This window comes from Myotis brandtii, unplaced genomic scaffold (genome assembly GCF_000412655.1).
Source record: "Myotis brandtii unplaced genomic scaffold, ASM41265v1 scaffold743, whole genome shotgun sequence".
In the NCBI taxonomy this organism is placed as follows: domain Eukaryota; kingdom Metazoa; phylum Chordata; class Mammalia; order Chiroptera; family Vespertilionidae; genus Myotis; species Myotis brandtii.
In genome coordinates this window covers 1,320,720-1,326,098 of record NW_005370960.1, presented here as the reverse complement: position 1 = coordinate 1,326,098, position 5,379 = coordinate 1,320,720, and the positions used below count along the sequence as shown (strand labels likewise).

General features: G+C 56.9%; 1 long non-coding RNA gene across 1 annotated transcript; it reads left to right on the top strand.

The window, feature by feature from the left end:
• The first annotated feature begins 3,422 nt into the window (after positions 1-3,422).
• Positions 3,423-4,488, top strand: LOC102244702. Its single transcript, XR_314517.2, has 3 exons — positions 3,423-3,736; positions 3,853-3,907; positions 3,991-4,488. It is a non-coding gene; the product is annotated as an uncharacterized LOC102244702 (long non-coding RNA).
• The last annotated feature ends 891 nt before the right edge of the window (positions 4,489-5,379 follow it).

The following is a 5,379-nucleotide window of genomic DNA, read 5'->3' as shown; positions in this document are numbered from 1 at the left end:
TCTCCTTCCTCCCCCTCTTCCTCCCCCTTATCCTCCCCCTCCTCCTTCCTCTCACAGCGTCTCATCATCTTTCCCACCCCACACACCTCCCCTGTTCTTTTTTAAAAGAATATGTATTTATTGATTTCAGAGAGGAAGGGAGAGAGAGAGAGAAACATCAGTGATGAGAGAGATTCATTGATTGGCTGCCTCCTGCACGCCCCACACTGGGGATTGAACCCGAAACTCAGGCATGTGCCCTGGTCGGGAATTGAACCCGGGACCGTCAGTCCGTAGGCCCACGCTCTACCCACTGAGCCACACCAGGTGGGGCCACCTCCCCCGTTCTTGCCTCTGTGTCTTTTATCCTCTTTTGCTCCAATTGTATCCAGTGTGTTGCCCAGCCCTCCCTCTGGTTATTTGTTGATGCTTTTGTTAAATTACAGATGTCCACGCGGAGCTTCCGTGACTAGTCCTGTTTCCTCTTTCTTTTCCTGGACGTATTCGCAATTATTTCAAGTCGGCACACGAGGCCCAGCCCCTCAGCCCGCGGGCTTCCTCCTTCCGGTGCCTTTGTCTCTGGGTCGCACTCTTCTCTGCCTGCACGAGCCTCGCTGGCTTTGGCTGCGTGGCCGGCGTCGTACGTGCAAACTTAGACGCTCGGTTCATTCCCAGGGACGCTTCCCACCGGCGACCCTGACCCGCGCGTCTCGAACAGGTGCGTCCCACGAGGGGCGGGCTGGGCCCCTGAACGATCTACTTGAGCTTTAAAAACACACCGACTTCAAGACGCCCCGCTCCCCTGTATTCCCAAGGGCACCCCGCTTTGTTAAAGGAGCTGGAGAGGGACCGAGGGCAGGTCGCCGTGTTGCTGGCCCTTGTGTGGCTTTGGCCTTGGAAAACCCCTAAAAGTCCCTCAAAGAAACAAATTGCATTTTTAACCCCAAATCCAAAGGCACCAAACAATGAGCGTCTGCACACTGTGAACCCACGAGGCCACGGGCTGCGGCTGCCAGCGACTTTGTTTATTTTCCTTCCGTGTTTGAGGAGAATGAAGGGCGAGGTCTTCGCTTTGCGTGGAAAGAGGTCCCGCGAGGCTCACGGCTTCTGTCTTTCACCCCCTCCACCCTCCCCCTCGCTCGCCTGCCCCACCGAGGGGCTCCTGGGTCCGAGAGGTGACCCACAGCCCCCAGGCCCGGGCCCATCTGCAGGGACCCTCACTGCCCTCCTGGACCCGGTGGGTCAGTCTCCTCTGCAGCTGGGCACAGGGAGACAGGGGCCCTGTGCCCATGGGGGCCACGCGTACTCGTCCTGTGGCCCATCAGCTTCCTAAGAAGAGAAATGCCAGGTGCGTGTGAAGCCTGTGGTTGGTTCAGTTGGCGACACTAAAACACAAACTAAAACCAAACACCAGCAAAAGCACGTTGTGGGCCCGGCTGGTCACCTGGCTTTCCGTGGCCCGGCCGCTGCTCAGCCTCCCCACCTCAGGTCGCTGCGTCTGCGGAACCGGCCGCTGTCCTCCTGCCCCGCCCCCTGCTCATGGCTCGGGGGGCTGCGCCATCTGGCCACCCCACCTCCCTCTCCTGGTCCCCTCCTCTGCACCCGTCCTGCCCGGAGCAGGGCCTGCAGGCTCCTTGCTAGGCGGGCGATGGTCTTGGTGCCCGTGGCCCGCGGCCAGGCCTGGGGAGGAGCGTGTGAGTGAACGCAGGACGGCGTTTTCCAGTGATTTTAAAAGCATGGGCTTCTAGGTCTGTTCTGGCCACATAGCTTTTTTCCATTTTGTCTATAATGAGTCACAAAGATTAACTAGCTCTAACCTTGTTTTCAACCATGAATTAAATTTAAAAAACCTTTAATCAGTAATTTTTGAACGAGTGTTAAATCTGAATAATGAGTTTGAACTCTTTTAAACGGAAATGTTCAGGAACTGAGGGCCCAGGTCTGCTGGGAGCAGGGGCAGGGCGGCCACTTCACACGGAGCCCGAGCCCCCAGGGAACCCCCTGCACGCCCCAGGCCTGGAGCCCCTGGATGTTCTAACAGGCCGAGCGGCCTTACCTTCACTTGGCCTCAAGCAACAGTGTTTCCCAGGAGCTGGGAGCAGGGATCACAAGACAGAGGTGCCATGACTGCGGACGGAAAACTAAACACTGTTTAGAGCAGCGGTTCTCAACCTGTGGGTCGCGACCCCTTTGGCGGTCGAACGACCCTTTCACAGGGGTCGCCTAAGACCATCCTGCATATCAGATATTTACGTGACGATTCATAACAGTAGCAACATTACAGTTATGAAGTAGCAACGAAAATAATGTTATGGTTGGGTCACAACATGAGGAACTGTATTTAAAGGGCCAGAAGGTGGAGAACCACTGATGCAAAGGTTCCCCTTCCCTTTCCCATAAAGGCCCGTCGCCCGGCCATCGGAACCTGGGCTTCCGCCGGCACGAGCTCCCCGAGTCCCCGTTCTTCGTCCCTGAAGGACGGCTGCCGCCTCTCCCTCTGAAAGGCCGCGTGCGTCTGTTAAAATAAAGTTTCTCATTTTGAAAAGTAAAAGGTTGAATCTGACTTTAGAGTCCACTTTTATTTATTGTTTCAGGAACCTGCAAACGTACCCGTGTGGGAGTGTGTGCGTGCATGCACACACACGCACACGCGTGCGCACACGCACACGCGCGCACACAGCACTGCTGGGCTAGAAGCCAGGTCCTGCTGTGTTTTCTTGGGACAGAGCTTCCCCACTATTCCCCTCCCGTCTCTTCCTGCTCAATCCACATCCAAGAGCTGCTCGCTCTCCTTTTCTCTCCCCCCCCCCCTTTATTGTGTGAGTAATTGGTGCAGAGATTGACTAACGGGTTAATCAGAATCCATTGTTCTTTTGACATGATCATCATTGGGCCATAGTTGGTTAGAAGCGAGATGGTATTAACTGTGCAGTAAGTGTCTGTACATCCAACACCCCAAGCACATTCTAGGACAGGGGTAGGCAAACTTTTTGACTCGAGGGCCACAATGGGTTCTTAAACTGGACCGGATGGCCGGAACAAAAGCATGGATGGAGTGTTTGTGTGAACTAATATAAATTCGGAGTAAACATTACATAAAAGGGTACGGTCTTTTTTTTTTTTTAGTTTTATTCATTTCAAATGGGCCAGATCCGGCCCGCGGGCCGTAGTTTGCCCACGGCTGGTCTAGGACCTCGTCTGGAGGAACACCTACCCTCCACCCCGACCTCCACACGCACCCTGTTCTCCCTCTTATATTATTTTATTTGATTTACATATATTGCATATTCGTGTAGTATTTTTGCTAAAGTATATTTTATTTTTTAAACTTTGTAAAAAGCATTGCTCTGTGCTGAACGTGTAGCTCTTTGAACTTGCTGTGATGTATTTCTGTTGTGCGTGGCTCAGCTTCCTCCCTTCCTCCCATACAGAGCCCCGTGTGAGCTCCCGTGTGCCATCCCTCCCCACGTAAAGGGGCGGCAGCCGGTCGCCCGTCACTCCGAGTTGCCGTGCGGAGGGGAGAGGAGACGCACAGACAGCGGCCGTGCTTGTGAGCCGCGTGACGCAGGGTCTGCCTCGACACGGGCAGCGAGCCGGTCTCCTCGGCGTAGGCGCTGTCCCCAGGGGAGGCGAAGGCGGATAACGCACAACGGCATCAGCAGAAACATTTACCAAGAAGCATTTGAAACGTGGAATCTTCACGAAACCTCAGTGTTCAAACACCAAAAACGGTAGAAGGTGGTGGTCCGAGCACCTGGTGAGTTCTTAGGAAACGATGCGAAGACAATGGAATGAATGCGTGCACGTGTTCAGCGCCCCGGGGGTTTAAACACCCTTCCCTTTTCCCAGCCAAATCCTGTTTGTTTCCTTCAGAGCCAGCCCGACACACAGTGTGGGACAAGGCACCGGGATTCCGCGCTTCCCACTGGTATGTGCTGAGTCATCGCTGGTGGGAACAGTTCCTTTGCATGAAACGCCCATAAAAGATCCAGGAAAGTTCGGTTCTTACAGGGTCGCGGTGACTAATGGCAGCAGGAAATGCTTTCCTACCGTCCCACGTCTGCACACACCTGCCGGGCCGTTCCCAGCGTCCTCCCCGACGCGGAGGCTGCCTCGTGCCCCCGACGGGAAGTGTTCTCCTCCCCGAGCGTGTTCCCGGGCGCTGTCCCAGGCGCTGCGTCTACGGTTCGTAACCCCATGGGTACGGCGCTCACTCGCACGGCACAGGTGGCCCAGCGGGAGGTCTCTGGTACTGGCAGCGTCACGTGGATAACGTGTGGCTAGCATGTGGCTAACGTGTGGCAGCTGGTCTGTATGCAGTGGAACGGGTGAGTCCACCTCCCTGCGACCGTGTGAGAGTGACTCCCTTCATTACAAATAAGCGTGACTTGGTTCTCGTGACACCGTGTGTCAGGGGTCGAATTGCACCCCCCCCCATTCCTATGTTGAAGCCCTAACCCCAGCACTGAGGATGGGGCCTTCTCTGGATGTAGGGTGTTTACAGAGACAGTCAGATTAAAGAAGGCCTGATAGGACCGCTGTCCTCATGGGGAGAGGAATGAGGACACAGACACAGGGAGGACCCTGTGAGGACACGGGCAGGCGGCTTGAACCCCCGGCCGTGGTGCTGTTAGGACTGCCCAGTGGGCCAGTGCAGGACGTCTCCCACGGTAGTCACTGTCCCTCCAGCCTCAGCCACGATGCCCTTAGTAAAGTCGCCGATTAAAACTTCAGGTGGTGTCCTGGCCGGTGTGCGCAGTGGATGGAGCGTGGGCCTGAGGAGAGAGGGTGGGGGGGAGGAGGAGGAGGAGGAGGAAGAGGAAGAGGAATAATAATAATACCGGAGCCTAATACCGGAGCCCGAGGAGCGGTGAGTGAGGAAGGTGAAGATGCGGAGAAGCTGGGTATGGATGGAAGAGGGCGGGGTGAGCAGCGAGCCCTCCGCTCGCAGCCGGGGTGTCGGGGGCGTGGCTGCGCGTTGGGCTGGAGGCCCCACTCGGGGTGTCGAGGACTCGGGAGCAGGTCAGCTGTGGGTGGAAACACGTATTGGAGGTGGGGGCGCCCTGCTGGTCCAGGGACGTGCTGTTCAAGGGGGAGCCACCCAGGTTGCTGCCCGCAGGCTCCCCAGGGGGGCGCGGCAGCCACGAGTGCGGAGGAAGGTGACCACCTCGGGGCTGGTGACCCTCCTTTTCCTTCCTTGTCCCCAAACATCGGGAAGAACCACCTTTTGCTGCTTTGGGCTCCTGATGGGCTCAGAGGTGTTGCCACGTGAGTGGCCTCTGGCCAGATCGGCGTTTCCCGCCCGAGCCCCGGGCGGAGGAGGAGCCCACCTCCGGCCAAGCGGGGACCCAACCTCACGAGCCCTCACCCTCACCGCCAACCGTGCCACCACCAGCCCCA